The sequence below is a fragment of the Palaemon carinicauda genome, chromosome 31, assembly GCF_036898095.1.
Source record: "Palaemon carinicauda isolate YSFRI2023 chromosome 31, ASM3689809v2, whole genome shotgun sequence".
NCBI classification, from domain to species: domain Eukaryota; kingdom Metazoa; phylum Arthropoda; class Malacostraca; order Decapoda; family Palaemonidae; genus Palaemon; species Palaemon carinicauda.
Genome location: NC_090755.1, coordinates 87,255,728 through 87,273,227, shown reverse-complemented (window position 1 = coordinate 87,273,227; position 17,500 = coordinate 87,255,728). Strand labels below are relative to the sequence as shown.

General features: G+C 36.3%; 1 protein-coding gene across 3 annotated transcripts in view; it reads left to right on the top strand.

Moving 5' to 3' along the window:
• Positions 1 to 3,686: 3,686 nt before the first annotated feature.
• LOC137625050 (uncharacterized) overlaps positions 3,687 to 17,500 on the top strand; it is a 50,669-nt gene continuing 36,855 nt past the window's right edge. For 2 of the 3 annotated variants that reach the window (XR_011040819.1, XM_068355982.1), the window contains exon 1: positions 3,687 to 3,807. The gene's annotated coding sequence lies outside the window, so the exon portion shown is untranslated. Of the gene's footprint in view, positions 3,808 to 4,113; positions 4,181 to 17,500 lie in introns of those variants that run through there. The other variant, XM_068355983.1, reaches the window with a different exon arrangement.

Here is a 17,500-nt window from a genome sequence, read left to right as displayed (position 1 = left end):
AAGTTGAGGCTCCTGGAAATTGTGGTTAGTTTTATCATTCCAGTTTCTACAGATTGAGGCTCCTGGAAATTGTGGTTAGTTTTATCATTCCAGTTGCTACAGATTGAGGTTCCTGGAATTTGTGGTTAGTTTTAACTGAGAGAAATTACTTCCTAAATGTGTGACCATTTCTTTTTTCTGTCCATTGTTAGGAAAAGAGGAAATCACTATTGATTTTATTATAATTTAATGTTAAATCCATCAATTGAATTAACCTTAGATAAAGGGTTAATCATAATAATAATAATAATAATAATAATAATAATAATAATAATAATAATAATCCGGAAAAGCAGATCGCTTCCGGAATCCTATGACCTCTGACATTTCAATGAGTCAAAGATTTGAAAAACTGGAGTTGTATATATGAATATATAAAATCCATTTAACTTACATTACTTGATAGAAAATCAATATTTTTGTCTTCGTGTGATGGACTGTGAATGGTCCTTTATCGTATAACGATATTCTCTCTCTCTCTCTCTCTCTCTCCTCTCTCTCTCTCTCTCTGTTCATTTCATTTTCAAATTATTGACGCAATCTGTTCAACCCCAAAACATTCTAACACGTTTGCTTCAGCTGGTGAAATCCTCTCTCTCTCTCTCTCTCTCTCTCTCTCTCTCTCAGCTGCTCATTTGATTGTCAAAATATTGGTTACTTCAGTTAGTACAGTGTATATATATTTTGGTTATATACTATATCTATTTAGATATCTGTCTCTCTGTCTGTCTATCTATCTATCTATCTATCTATTTATCTATATAGATACATAGATAGATAGTTAGATATTAGTTCCTGTACTCTAATTACTACTGTAGAGAAACCTTCATCTTGTTCATTATAGTCACGAACTCCTCACATTATACTAGACAAGAGTTTTTTTTTTTTTTTTTCAGGACTCAAGGTATGATCTTACGCATTTATAGCAAGGGCACATCCGTATAATTTCAATTGCGTAAAATCCATTTGCACGTGCGTACTCACACTAACACACACATACACACACACACTCACACACATGTTGCTCTTTTTTACTGTCTCTTAGTGTTAATCCCATCATTATTCCTTTCATAAGTCTTTGAGTTATAACTAGCTTATGTTCTAAGGCTTTGGTGAGACTCCAAGTATGTGATGCATAAGTTAATACTGGTATGACCATCTGATTGAATACTTTTCATTTTAGAGAAAAGGATATTTTAATTTTCATGATCTCATATTCCATATTCTTTCATTTACTGAGAAAAAAAATCATTTCCACATTCTTTCATCCGCTGGGAAAATATTTTTATATTCTTTCATCCACTGGAAATAAAACATTTTCATATTCTTTCATCCACTGGAATTATAACATTTTCATATTCTATCATCCACTGGAATGAATAAGATTTCAACATTTTTTTTTTCCACTGGACAAAAACATTTTCATATTCTTTCATCCACTGGAAATAAAATATTTTCATATTCTTTCATCCACTGGAAATAAAACATTTTCATATTCAATCATCCACTGAAGAAAATAAAACATTTTCATATTCTTTCATCCACTGGAAATAAAATATTTTCATATTCTTTCATCCACTGGAAATAAAACATTTTCATATTCAATCATCCACTGAAGAAAATAAAACATTTTCATATTCTTTCATCCACTGGAAAAACATTTTCATATTCTTTCATCCACTGAAAAAAAAAACATTTTCATCTTTCATCCACTGAAAAACATTTTTTATTCTTTCATCCACTGAAAGAAAATATTTCCATCTCTCTTCAGACACTGAAAATAATATTTTCATCTACCTTCAACCACTGGGAAAAAGCATCTCTATCTCCCTCTATCCACTGAAAAAAAAATTCCATCTCTTTTCATCCACTGAAAAAAAAACACTTCCATATTCATTAATCCACTGGTAAAAACAGAAATGACATCTGCATCTGCCTTCATCCACTGGAAAAAAAAACACTCATATTCATTCATCCACTGGGAAAAAACGGAAAAACATCCACTAGAAAAAAATATTTTCATCTCTTTTCAACCACAGGAAATAATATTTCCATATTCATTCATTTGTATCTTTCCATCCACTAAAAAAATAACATTTTCATCTCCCCTCATCCACTGGAAATTAACATTTACATCTCTATCATCCACTGGAAATAAACATTTACATCTCCTATCATCCACTGGAAAAAATCATTTTCATATTCATTCATCCCTGGAAAAAACGAAAAAGATATTTGTATATTTCCATTCACTAGAAAAAGAACACTTCCATCCCTCTTCATCCACTGAAAAAAAAAACCTTTCCATCTCTTTTTCATCCACATGAAATAACATTTTCATATTCATTCATTCCAGCCACTAGCAAAATAACATTTTCATCTCCCTTTATCCACTGTAATCTCAACTTCCTTTTCTGAACCAGTCTATTTACTCCCATTCATCAATTTCGTCTCCTTCCTTCTTTTGAAATCTCCTACGTTGAACATTTCCTAATCTTACATTTAACGATCCATTTTTCAAAACATTTCGAACCCTCTTACAAAACTGGTGAGGAAATATAGGAAGATCTCTCTCTCTCTCTCTCTCTCTCTCTCTCTCTCTCGGTCCAAAGGTCCCAGCGACCTTTACTGGAAGAGGTATAAAAACTTGCTCTACAACCACCCCTTCCATCCCCTTCCATACCCATTAGGATCCCAGTATGACCTTATATACCCCCACCCTCCCTATACCTCATTGCACCAAACTCACGTACAAGAATAGTCATCCTTGAGCGATTTATGGCTCTACGTTGTGTTTCAACTTTAGCTAACATTCCTTCTCTACTTTTATCTAATATAATTCTCGATTTATAATATATCTAACTACTAGAAGGTTTTTACTATAGATAAATGCTGTTCCAAAATCCTCCCTGTATTAACCCTACGTTTTAACTCTCAAATCCGAAATGTCAAAAGTCATGGCTGATTCGGTCGGTGCTAGCGAGTTTTCACTGGCTCACCTGCTCATCGCACAAGGCTGAAGTTGAGAAATATTTAGGGGCTTCTCGTTTTCTTCTTATCTTTATATCTTACGATATGATTATTATTCCAATGAAATCAAAAGATAAAAAAGAAAAGGCGAGACGAATAAAGGAATTAGCCCACCAGGAAGATAACGAACTTGAATAGGCCTAACCATATTGAAACAGCCACTTTGCGGAAACGATTTATAGAGCTAACAACGGTTGACTATACCTTAGAGCGTGGAGCTAACCATCTTAGGATCCTACTCTCTCTCCCCCTCTCTCTCTCTCTCTCTCTCTCTCTCTCTCTCTCTCTCTCTCAATAGGGGATACCTGTTTGTAAAGACTATATAGTGGAAGCTAACCATCTTGGGATCCTACCCCCCTCCCCCCCTTAGGATCCGACTCTCTCTCTCTCTCTCTCTCTCTCTCTCTCTCTCTCTCTCTCTCTCTCTCTCAATAGGGGATACCTGTTTGTAAAGACTATACGTAGACCGTGGAAGCTAACCATCTTGGGATCCTACCCCCCTTCCCCCCTCTCCCCCTCCTCTCTCTCTCTCTCTCTCTCTCTCTCTCTCTCTCTCTCTCTCTCAATGGGGGAATACCTGTTGCTGAGGTGTAGGGGGTTTAGGGGGGGTGGTCGAATGCCGTGTCTTGAGTTTAGTAGTGTTGGTGTAGTGCTAGGGTCAACTTCTCGCCTCATTTTCCACCATTCTTTTTCTTCTCTTGGATTTTTCGTCGAAGATTGAATTATCAGAAAAGCCCGGTGAGTTTAGAATTACTGTTATACCGTATCCGGATATTTCGAGCCGGAAATCGTTCGGTTAAGACGTACCTATCCGGATGATCCTGTCCTATTAAGAGGTGTTGAGAAATAGTTTTTATTATTACAGTGGAAAAATATGTTATTTAAACAGAGGACATTGAAATAAGACAACTTGTATTTTAGCTAATGATAACACAATACTTTGATTAAGGTAAGAAAATATATGATTGCGTTATAATGCCTTTAGAATATCTTTATTAAGGTTGAGAAATAAAGTTTTTATTATTACAGTGGAAAAAAAATGTTATTTAAACAGAGGACATTGAAATAAGACATATTTATTAGCTAATAATAACACAATACTTTGATCAAGGTAAGAAAATATATGATTACATTATAGTGTCTGTAATGTCTTTATTAAGGTTAATAAGTATATCGAGAATTAGATAATTAGTTTTTTATAATTACAGTGATAAATATGTTATCTAAACAGAGAACATAGAACTAAGACAAATTATTTTTTAACTAACAATTACTCAGCACTTTACACAAATTATTATTATTATTGCAAGCTAAGCTACAACCCTAGTTGAAAAAAGCAGGATGCTATGAGCCCAGGGGCTCCAACAGGGAAAGTAGCCCAGTGAGGAAAGGAAACAAGGAAAAATAGAATATTTTAAGAACAGCAAAAACATTGAAATAAATATTTTCTATATGAAGATAAGAACAATATATGATTACTTTGTAAAATCTTTTAAATACATAAATATTTCTCCCCATTTTATATAGTTTTAAATTTCATCAATTCTGACTTTCGTCTATATTTCTAAAAGAGAAAAAAAAAAGATAATAATGTCTAGATGATTTTGTATGTGAAATCACCGTAGATTTTATTTTCAACTTTATATCTGGAGCCTCATAATGTTTATCATTATTATCAGTGTTGTTATCACCATTGTTGTTATTGATCTTGTTATTGTTGTTGTTGTTATCTCTTCCGGTAAGATTTTGTTCTTTTAGTTGGATTTGTTAGTTTTTCTTCAATCATGCTGTTGTTGTTTTTGTTATTGTTTTAGTTGATACTCTTCTTGTTTTTACTGCTGCTGTTCTAGTAGTTTTTGTTTAAGTTGTTATTGTTGTTGTTGTGTTTATGCTGTTTAGTTGTTGTTGTTGTTTAAGTTGTGTTTTTGTTGTGTTCATGATGTTTTAGTTGTTGTTATTCTAGTTGTTTTTGTTGTTGTTCAAGTTGATACTGCCGTTGTTGTGTTCATGCTGTTTTTGTTGTTGTTGTTGTTGTTGTTCTAATTGTTATTGTTATTCAAGTGGTTTTAGTTGTTGTTTGAGTTGTTATTGTTGTTTTTCTAGTTCTTGTTGTTCTCGTTAAGTTGCTGCTGTTCTAGTTGTTATTGTTATTGTTGTTTTTAGTTGTTTCTGTTTAAGCTATTGCTGTTCTAGTTATTATATTAGTTGTTATTATTATTATTATTATTATTATTATTATTATTATTATTATTATTATTATTATTGGTGATGAGTTATTAGATTTTTCATTTATGTTGTAAAAGTTTTATACTTTAGATGGCAGTATATATATATATATATATATATATATATATAATATATATATTATATATATATATATATATATATATACTGTATATTTGTTTATTTCCGGACACACTCAGAGCTCGGTCTCTCCCAGCCCCTGGGAGAGAGAGAGAGAGAGAGAGAGAGAGAGGAGAGAGAGAGAGAGAGAGAGAGAGAGAGAGAGAGAGAGAGAGAAGTAGATAATTATACCCTGGTGAGATTACTTATAGTTAGGAAAGGGGGGTGGGGGGGGGGCGGGGCGTTGGAAGGGTTGAAGAGTTGAATATTCATTTTGAATACTTAGCAGTCCTTTTTGACCGGTCGCGTACACTAGTCTTTAGAAGATAGGAAAATATCCTTTCTGCTCATGGGGTCCATTCTGTGGGGGGGGGGGCGTCACCCCTTGATGCCTCAGCCTTGACGAAGATATCTTGAGACACAAAAGTTCAAACTTGCTGTGAATGTTTTTTATGTTGAACAGCTTTTTTTATTGTTTATATGTGAAAGATCTATTTTAATCTTGTTGCTGTTTTTAGAATGTTTTATTTTGATTGTTCAATACTTCTCTTGTAGTTTGTTTATTTCCTTATTTCCTTTCCTCGTTGGGCTATTTTTCCCTGTTGGAGCCCTGGGCTTATAGCATCCAGCTTTCCTAACAATGGTTGTAGTTTAGCTAGTAATAATAATGATAACAATAATAATAATTATCATCATCATCATCATCATCATCATCCCTTCCTCACTGGGCTATTTTTCTTGCTGGAGTCCTTGGGCTCATAGCAAAGATATACACGCACCAGGGTATGGCTACTCCACAGTGAGTATTGCTCTCTTTTAAAGATATACACGCACCAGGGTATGGCTACTCCACAGTGAGTATTGCTCTCTTGGCGTTAACACAACATGCGAGTTAAAAAAGTTATTTTAAGTTCGGTAACATTAAGGTAGGTCTGACATATTATTATTATTATTGTTATTATTGTTATTATTATTAGTATCATTATTATTATCATCAAAATTTTTATTATTATTGTTATTATTATTATTATTATTATTATTATTATTATTGTAAGCTAAGCTACAACCCTAAAGGGAAAGCAGGATGCTATAAGCCCAAAGGCTCCAACCGGGAAAACTATCCTAGTGGGGAAAGGAAACAAGGAAATAGATAAACTACAAGAGAAGTAATGAACAATGGAAATAAAATATTTTGAGAACAGCAACAACATTGATTTGGATTTTTCATTTATAAACTTTAAAAATTTCAAAAAAAAAAAAAAAAAAAAAAGGAAAAGAAACAAGATAGAATAGCATCCCGAGAAATTTCGGAGTTTCACTGATTCAGCTACATGATGAGGAAAAGCATTCCACAATCTGGTTACAGCTGGAATAGAACTTCTAGAATACTGTGTATAATTAATTGAGCCTCGTGATGGAGAAGGCATCATGAGGCTCAATACTACACAGTATTCTAGAAGTTTTATTCCAGCTGTTACCAAGCTGTGGAATGATCTTCCTAATCGGGTAGTTGAATCAGTAGAACTTCAAAAGTTCAAACTTGCAGCAAATGTTTTTATGTTGACCAGGCTGACATGAGTCTCATTTTATAGTTTATATATGACATATCTGTTTTTGACGTTGTTAATAGTTTATGTATGATATATGTTTTTGACGTTGTTAATAGTTTATATATGACATATCTGTTTTGACGTTGATGTTGTTTTTAGAATGATTTATTGTTAATTTGTTCTCATCATTTATTTATTTCCTTATTTCCTTTCCTCATTGGGCCATTTTTTCCTATTGGGTCCCTTGGGCTTATAGCATCTTGCTTTTCCAACTAGGGTTGTAGCTTGGCTAATAATAATAATAATAATGATAATAATAATAATAATAATAATAATAATAATAATAATAATATGTACAGAATGTTACTGTATGGAAAGATCAGAATACAATGAATCTTTATGAATGACAGTGCCAGAGATAAATATCAAGACCAGGAATAAGAAATTTAATAGACCGTAAGTTTCTACCTAACAAATTAAGATGAGAGTCAGCAGCTGAAGACCAGACAGGCGAATAATATAAGAAACTAGAGGGGCACTCAGTAGAGCGCAGACCTCCGCCACACCAGCTTATTTCTCTACCTTTTACTCGGCGGTAACCTTGACCTTTGACCTTAACATGTATTAATTGGCATAGATTTTCATACACTCTAATATGAGCCAAGTTTGAAGTCTCTGTGACGACGATGTCCAAACTTATGGCTGATTGCGTGAATTGGACATTTTGCTTGACCGTGATATTGACCTTTGACCTTGACCTTCCACAATTTAATCATATCCAGCTTTCTACATAACAGTTAATCCCTACAAGTTTCATCACTACGATTAAAATTGTGGCCGCTCACACACACACACACAAACACAAACGAGCTAAAAAAAAAATTACCTCCTTCAAACTTCGTTGGCGGAGGTAACAAGGTAGAGTAAATGAATCGAGACATTTCTTAAGGATAGATTGATCACTGAAAATCTCTAAAGAAAAAATCTTTCTCAATATATAATTTTTGTGTGCAATTGAAGAAGAAACAGCTCGGATCTGTTTCTCAAAAGTACATTTGCAATCAAGAGTCACATCTAGAATTGTAAAAGAGTTTTATAGAGTTGAAGAAACATTATCAATGCTGAGATCTGGATGTTGAGGAGCCATTGTCCTCGACCTACTTACAATCTTACTTTGAGTTTCGTTTGGGTTCAAGTTCAAGTCTCATAATTTACTTGATACACAAATTTTAGCTGAACCTCCGTTGATAAATTCTGCAACCGTAGGTCTACATTCTGGAGGTGGAATTGATGCAAAGAGAGTAGCATCATCTGCCCCTGGACCATGGTCTTCCACTGTCTTGGGTCAGAGTTCTGTTGCTTGAGGGTACACTTGGGCACACTATTCTATCTAATTTCTCTTCCTCTTGTTTTGTTAAAGTTTTTATAGTTTATTTAGGAAATATTTATTTTAATGATGTTACTGTTCTTTAAATACTTTATTTTTCCTTGTTTCCTTTCCTCACTGGGCTATTTTTCCTGTTGGAGCCCTTGGGCTTATAGCATCCTTCTTTTCCAACTAGGGTTGTAGATTAGCAAGTAATAATAATGATAATAACGAACCTGTTTTCTATCCCAAACCACATGTCATAAAAAGTATAAAAAGTAATGGGCTAAGAACACTACCCTGAGGAACACCAGATATTACTCCCTATAGCCACTATAGTGCCTATCAACAACAACTCTCTACAATCTATTTGTAGCTTAGCAAGTAATAATAATGATAATAACGAACCTGTTTTCTATCCCAAACCACATGTCATAAAAAGTATAAAAAGTAATGGGCCAAGAACACTACCCTGAGGAACACCAGATATTACTCCCTATCGCCACTATAGTGCAAATCAACAACAACTCTCTACAATCTATTACTTAAAAGTTCAATATTGATGATAAGAGAAGACTTTCCTATTCCAATCTGTTTGAAAACAAGAACCTCGTGAGTAACACGGTCAAAGGCAGCACTAAAATCAAGGTCAATCATGCGAACTTCCTAACCACAATCAAGGGATTTCTGTACAGCATTGGAAATTGTATGAAGGGCATCACGTGCTCCAAGGTCTTTGCGAAAGCTAAACTTAGAATTAGAGAAACATATGGTTACTTTTTGCATATCTAGACGTTTTACCAAAAGATGTTCCAAAACTTTAGATGATTTGGGAGTTATGGAGATTGGATGGTAATCAATTGGGCCAGAGCCAATATAAACACATATACCCAACACATACACACACATACATACACACACACACATACATACACACACACACATTATATATATATATATATATATATATATATATATATATATATATATATATATATATATATATATATATATATGTGTGTGTGTATATTTGTATATAATTACCTCCGCCAAGCGGCGGAGGTTATGTTTTCGGTTCGGTTTGTTTGTTTGTTTGTTTGTTTGTTTCTCTGTTTGTCTGTCTGTCTGTGGACAACGTAGAGGCCACATTTCTACACGGAATCACTTCAAACTTGGCCAAGTAGTTCCCCAATGTGTATGGAAGAACTGATTAAATTTTGGTCAAGGTCACCCCAAGGTCAAGGTCACAGGGGTCACTGGTGTCACTATGACATAAGTGGCCATATCAAGAGACAGAAATAAAGCACTGACTTTTGCATAAGCCAACAGGGAAGTCCTAGTCCAGGCGCAACCCATGGGTGATGTTCAAATTTATAAAGGTCAAAGGTCAAGGTCATATTGGTGCATTATATCAATGTCATATTAAGTATCAGTGGCAAATGAACAAAGATCACTTGAAGGTCAAAAGTCAAGCAGGTCACTTGAAGGTCAAGGTCACGTGAAGGTCAAGGTCACGTGAAGGTCAAGGTCACCTGAAGGTCAAGGTCACGTGATTCTAGGACATATGGCGCTCTAGGTCACCTTGGCGGAGGTATGTCCTCTACGAGGACCATGTCCGCGTTCAGGACTTGCTCACTTGTTGTATATATATTCATAAGTATATATATATATATATATATATATATATATATATATATATATATATATATATACTGTATATACAATATATATATATATAATTATACATATTTATATGATTAAATATAATATGCATACATATATATAAATATATTATATAATCAATATATATATATATATATATATATATATATATATATATATATATATATATATATATATTATATATATATATATACTGTACACACAGTACATATACCACCAATCCAGAATTTTAATCAAAGCACTTTATGTTTGACCCCTCATAACCCAATTTAGACATCGAATCAGTCCTTGATATGCGTATGTATCTATGTATGCATTCATGCGTATGTGTATACTCAGTCAAAGGCTTTCTCCCGTAGTCCACAAACCATATTCGGGAAAGACAAACAATACGATTAATTGACTCTCTCTCTCTCTCTCTCTCTCTCTCTCTCTCTCTCTCTCTCTCTCTCTCTCTATAACAGCACACACGTGTTAGCATTTATTTATGAGCAAATAGGCTAACCGTGAAATATTACTGGCTTATCCAATTCGCTAAATCGTCACTTTTCTCAGTCTTAGTCAACCTTCTCAAGTTGGAAGGAGGTTATGTTCTACCACCAGTTTGTGTGTGTGTTTGTTTATAAACAGCTTCTTTACCACAATTTTAATCGCAATGAAACTTGCAGGGATTAAAAGTTATGCAATAAGCTGGGAATTATTAAATTTTTGAAGGTCAAGCTCAAAGGTCAAGCAAAATGTCCAATTCACGTAATCAGCCATAAGTTTGGACGTCGTTGTCACAGAGAATTCAAAGTTGGTTCATATTTGAGTGTATGAAAATCCACGTTAATTGATACATGTTAATGTCAAAGGTCAAGGTCAAGGTCAAGTAAAAGGTCGATAAATAAGCTGCCGTGGAGGAGGACTGCGCTCTAAGGAGTGCCCTTCTAGTTATTATTAGTATTGTTGTTGTTGTTGTTGTTATTATTATAGAAATTAGCAATGATGAAAAGAAATAGAAATTTACAATCCATTCATAGAAGAGAGAGAGAGAGAGAGAGAGAGAGAGAGAGAGAGAGAGAGAGAGAGAGAGAGACCCATATGTAATTTATATTCATGATATGCTTCATGTAATGATAAGCAGACAACGAGAGAGAGAGAGAGAGAGAGAGAGAGAGAGAGAGAGGAGAGAGAGAGAGAGAGAGAGAGAGAGAGAGAGAATTCTTCTTTTAAGCCTTATATCTACATTAACTTTGATCTTAATTCATTTCTCGCTGATTTAACCTTATGATTATATGTGAATTTATTTTGTTCGTAAATCTATCAAGAACAATCTCTCATATATGATAAAGAGCAAGTATCTGGTCATATATATATATATATATATATATATATATATATATATATATATATATATATATATATATATATATAGATATGTGTGTGTGTGTGTGTGTGTGTATTTATATATATAATGTTTATATACCTATGCCTGAAAACTTTAAATCAATTAATTAATTATACATGTATATATATACATGTATATATATATATATATATATATATATATATATATATACATATATATATATTTATATATACATGTATATATATGTATATATATAAATATATACAATATATATATGATATATATATAATATATATTTATATATATATTTCCTAACACACTGAGCGGCGGCAACCACTTGAAAACGACAATCTCCCACAAATTGCCCAAACTGCCTTGTGGTAGTTAGGAAAGGGGGTGGGGGGTGGGAAGGGCTGAATCTCTGTGTGTGTATGCATATCTAAATATTTAGCCTTCATTTTTGACGGATCGCGTACACTATAAGGTTATTGCAAGCGAAATATCATCTTTGAGTCATTTATATTCTGAACATTGAAGAAAAAAAAAAACTTGATTATCTGTGTCGTTTAGGCTAGTTTGAAACCCGCATGTAAATAAAAGATAAAGGGCTTATGATTCCCCAATTTGGGCAAACATATCACGTTCTTAACTCTCTCTCTCTCTCTCTCTCTCTCTCTCTCTCTCTCTCTCTCTCTCTCTCTCTCTCTCCTATACAACAACACCGGCATTTGACTGCTAACATGAATAACGTAATTATTTTGTGTGAATATGTGTTTAATATATATAAACATATATATATATATATATATATATATATATATATTTATATCTATATATCATCATCATCATCATCATCTCCTCCTACGCCTATTGACGCAAAGGGCCTCGGTTTGATTTCACCAGTCGTCTCTATCTTGAGCTTTTAAATCAGTACTTTTCTATTCGTTATCTCCCAATTCACGCTCCATAGTCTTCAGCCCATAGGCCTGGGTCTTTCAACTCTTCTAGTGCCATGTGGAGCCCAGCTGAATATTTGGTGAACTAATCTCTCTTGGGGAGTGCGAAGAGCATGCCCAAATCATCTCCATCTACCCCTCACCATGATGTCATCCACATATGGCACTCGAGTAATATTTCTCTCTCTCTCTCTCTCTCTCTCTCTCTGTATATGTATATATATATATATATATATATATATATATATATATATATATATATATATATATATAAAACAATTCACAAAAATCATCATATCTATCGTATTCTCTCCTATCAAATACCAATATACCATCTGTCTATTTCTGCTCTTCACTTCGAAAATATATATATATTTCAACTTTCCGAACTACATTTATCCCTTCCTTCCACCTCGTTCGTCCATTTCCCGAGATTCGTCGTCAGTGAAACGGATATTCAATCTTTTATCTTTTAATCTATTGTGTGCTGTCAGTCACATATCGTCCGAATCATATCTTTTATCTTTTCGTTTTGCGGAACGCTTGCATTTTTCCCAGACAGATTTTACTCAGTTTTATAGGTTTAAAGACCACTCATGAATGGATGAGGCAAGGGACAGGGACATTGCCCTAGCAAGCAAGACAATGCCCTAGAGACTGACCATCCCAAAGGCCACTCATGAATGGCAGAGGCAAGGGACAGTGACATTGCCCTAGCAAGCAGGACAATGCCCTAGAGATTGACCATCCCAAAGGCCACTTATGAATGGCAGAGGTAAGGGACAGTGACATTGCCCTATCAAGCTGGACAATGCCCTAGAGACCGACCATCCCAAAGGCCACTCATGAATGGCAGAGGCAAGGGACAGTGACAATGCCCTATCAAGCTGGACAATGCCCTAGAGACCGACCATCCCAAAGGCCACTCATGAATGGCAGAGGCAAGGGACAGTGACATTGCCCTATCAAGCAGGACAATGCCCTAGAGAGTGACCATCCCAAAGACCACTCATGAATGGCAAAGGTTAGGGACAGTGACAATATCAAACAGGACAATGCCCTAGAGAGTGACCATCCCAAAGACCACTCATGAATGGCAAAGGTTAGGGACAGTGACAATATCAAGAAGGACAATGCCCTAGAGACTGACCATCCCAAAGGCCACTCATGAATGGCAGAGGCTAGGGACAGTGACAATATCAAGCAGGACAATGCCCTAGAGACTGACCATCCCAAAGGCCACTCATGAATGGCAGAGGCAAGGGACAGTGACATTGCCCTAGCAAGCAGGACAATGCCCTAGACTAGAGACTGACCATCTCAAAGTCCACTCATAAATGGCAGAGGCTAGGGACAGTGACAATATCAAACAGGACAATGCCCTAGAGAGTGACCATCCCAAAGACCACTCATGAATGGCAAAGGTTAGGGACAGTGACAATATCAAGAAGGACAATGCCCTAGAGACTGACCATCCCAAAGGCCACTCATGAATGGCAGAGGCTAGGGACAGTGACAATATCAAGCAGGACAATGCCCTAGAGACTGACCATCCCAAAGGCCACTCATGAATGGCAGATGCAAGGGACAGTGACATTGCCCTAGCAAGCAGGACAATGCCCTAGACTAGAGACTGACCATCTCAAAGTCCACTCATAAATGGCAGAGGCTAGGGACAGTGACAATATCAAACAGGACAATGCCCTAGAGAGTGACCATCCCAAAGACCACTCATGAATGGCAAAGGTTAGGGACAGTGACAATATCAAGAAGGACAATGCCCTAGAGACTGACCATCCCAAAGGCCACTCATGAATGGCAGAGGCAAGGGACAGTGACATTGCCCTAGCAAGCAGGACAATGCCCTAGACTAGAGACTGACCATCTCAAAGTCCACTCATAAATGGCAGAGGCTAGGGACAGTGACAATATCAAACAGGACAATGCCCTAGAGAGTGACCATCCCAAAGACCACTCATGAATGGCAAAGGCTAGGGACAGTGACAATATCAAGAAGGACAATGCCCTAGAGACTGACCATCCCAAAGGCCACTCATGAATGGCAGAGGCAAGGGACAGTGACATTGCCCTAGCAAGCAGGACAATGCCCTAGACTAGAGACTGACCATCTCAAAGTCCACTCATAAATGGCAGAGGCTAGGGACAGTGACAATATCAAACAGGACAATGCCCTAGAGAGTGACCATCCCAAAGACCACTCATGAATGGCAAAGGCTAGGGACAGTGACAATATCAAGCAGGACAATGCCCTAGAGACTGACCATCCCAAAGGCCACTCATGAATGGCAGAGGCAAGGGACAGTGACATTGCCCTAGCAAGCAGGACAATGCCCTAGACTAGAGACTGACCATCTCAAAGTCCACTCATAAATGGCAGAGGCTAGGGACAGTGACAATATCAAACAGGACAATGCCCTAGAGAGTGACCATCCCAAAGACCACTCATGAATGGCAAATGTTAGGGACAGTGACAATATCAAGAAGGACAATGCCCTAGAGACTGACCATCCCAAAGGCCACTCATGAATGGCAGAGGCTAGGGACAGTGACAATATCAAGCAGGACAATGCCCTAGAGACTGACCATCCCAAAGGCCACTCATGAATGGCAGATGCAAGGGACAGTGACATTTCCTTATCAAGCAGGACAGTGCCCTAGAGATTAACTATATATCATATGATCAGCACCCAACCCCACTTTCTACCCAAGCTAGGACCAAGGAGAGCTAGACAATGGCTGCTGATGGCTCAGCAGATAGACCTATAGCCTCCCCCAATCGATCAGCCTTAGCTCACAAGAATGATAAGGTTGCAGACACTAATGACATAAACGAGACTGAGCGGGACTCGAACCCCCGTCTGGCAAACACCAGACAGGGACGTTACCAATCAGGCCACAACAATCCTAGTTTGTTTTCTCTGTATTTTCATGTTGGAACTTTGATTCTAATAGTCAGGGGCCTTTTCCTTCTCCCTTTAACCCCCAGGCTATTTGGAAATTTCCAACCCTTAACCCCCAGGGGGTTATTTTTTTCCCAGCACATTTTGCAGTATATTTTTTTTAAATTGCTCTAACAGCCTTAATTTTTGTCATAGATAGGTCAGGTTGGTCTCATTCTCTTGGAAATGCCTGAATTTTTTCAAAAAATTATTAAAAATATGAAAAAAGACATTTTTATAGCATTTTTTTGCAAGGACGTATGGGTTCGTCCATGGGGGTAAAGGGATGGCTTTTGTGAAACGTACCCGTACGTCCTTTGAGGGTAAAAGGGAACCCTTTAAGGCTCATTATAAGTATTCTAGAAGTTTTATTCCAGCTGTGACCAAGTTGTGCAATTACCTTTCTAATCCGGTAGTTGAATCGGTAGAACTTCAAAAGGTCAAACTTCCAGCGAATGTTTTTATGTTGAGTAGACGAGTCTTAGGTCTTTTTTATAGTTTATATATGAAAGATATGTTATTATGTTGTTAGTGTTCTTAAAATATGTTATTTCAATTGTTCGTTACTTCTCTTATAGTTTATTTGTTTCCTTATTTCCTTTCCTGTCTGGGCTCTTTTCCCTGTTGGTGCCCTTGAGCTTATAGCATCCTGCTTTTCCAACTAGGGTTTGTTACTTGGCTAGTAATAATAATAACTAGAACAGGCACTCGGTAGAGCGCATACCTTTGCCTATATCATGTTATATATCACAAGATAGCCAATTCAATTGTGCACATTTTGGCACTAGTTTTGTGCAAATCATATAAAAATGGCCCACGATATGGCAAAAAGATGTTTTTGACCTTGTTTTACTTACTTGTTTTGGGTTTAAATCCAACCCTCCACTGAAGTCGAGTGAACTACTTCTCCGGCATGTCCATATTAATCATCTAACGAAACATTTTCATTATAACTTATACAATTCTTTGATTGTATCATCTTCCAAATCATATGATCTTGTGAAAAGTAATGTCTTTAGTTTCTTCTTAAATTCAATTGCTCCCTTAATGTCCTTCATTTCAGTTGGCAGTTTATTGTAATGTCTAGGCGCACAGTAGCTAAAAGCCCTTTCACCAAATTTACTATTTGTTCTTGGTTCAGATAGCCTATGTTTGTCACTCATGTGTCTTATGTTAACATTTGTTTTGAGTTCTAGTTTGTTCAGGCATTCTTTTAGATATTTGGGTTCATTTTGGTTCAGTATCTTAAACGTTAGTAAGAGTAGCTTAGATTCAATTCTCGCCTTTATCGGCAGCCAGTGTAATTTAATTATTGCATAGCCTTGTTCTTGACCTTTGACCCAATCACTCCCAAAATCTATAAAATTGTCCTTGAATCATGGCCAATCATCCCAGCAAATTTTATGAGATTCGGTCAAATAGTTTTTGAGTTATGCGAATCACAAACATACAAACAGACATACAAACAAATACGCGCCTATCAAAGCATAAGCTTCGCAACGAAGTTGGCGAAGGTAATTACAAATGGCAGCCGTTTCTAGTCCACTGCAGGACAAAGGCCTCGGACATATCTTTATTCGTGGCTGGTGTTTGATCAGCAACAAACTCGCAATAAATTAAATACTCTCATATCAAAACATAACCTTCGTAACGAAGTTGGTGGAGGTAACTACAAATGACAGCCGATTCTAGTCCACTGCAGGACAAAGGCCTCAGACATGTCTAGTCATGGCTGAACTTTGATCAGCAACAAACTAGCAATAAATTGCAAATTTGTAATCACGCACTTAGGCCAAAAAATAGCCGATTATCTATTTTCTATTTGCCAAGGCATTTCCCCCAATTTTGGGATGTAGCCGACATCAAACAAATGGAAAAAAGGGGACCTTTCCTCTCTCCGCTTCTCCCAGCCTGACGAGGGATTCAGCTGAGTTTGGCTGGTACTGCTAGGGTGCCACAGCCCACCCTTCCCACTATAGGCCATTTTAAAAAACCGAAAAATATACGCATTTAGAAACCCCATAAAAAAATAGGCACTGAGACGAAAGTTACAAAAAGGTACAGTTGGTTTCATTAATTCTGGTACACTGCCGTCTCCTTAGCCTCCCATGAAGTGTACCGAAATTACTGAAGCCAACTGTACCACATAATAGCCTTGATAATTGAACAAAATTTGTCTCAGATGCAACATTTAAGTGTACCGAAATTTCTGAAGCCAACTG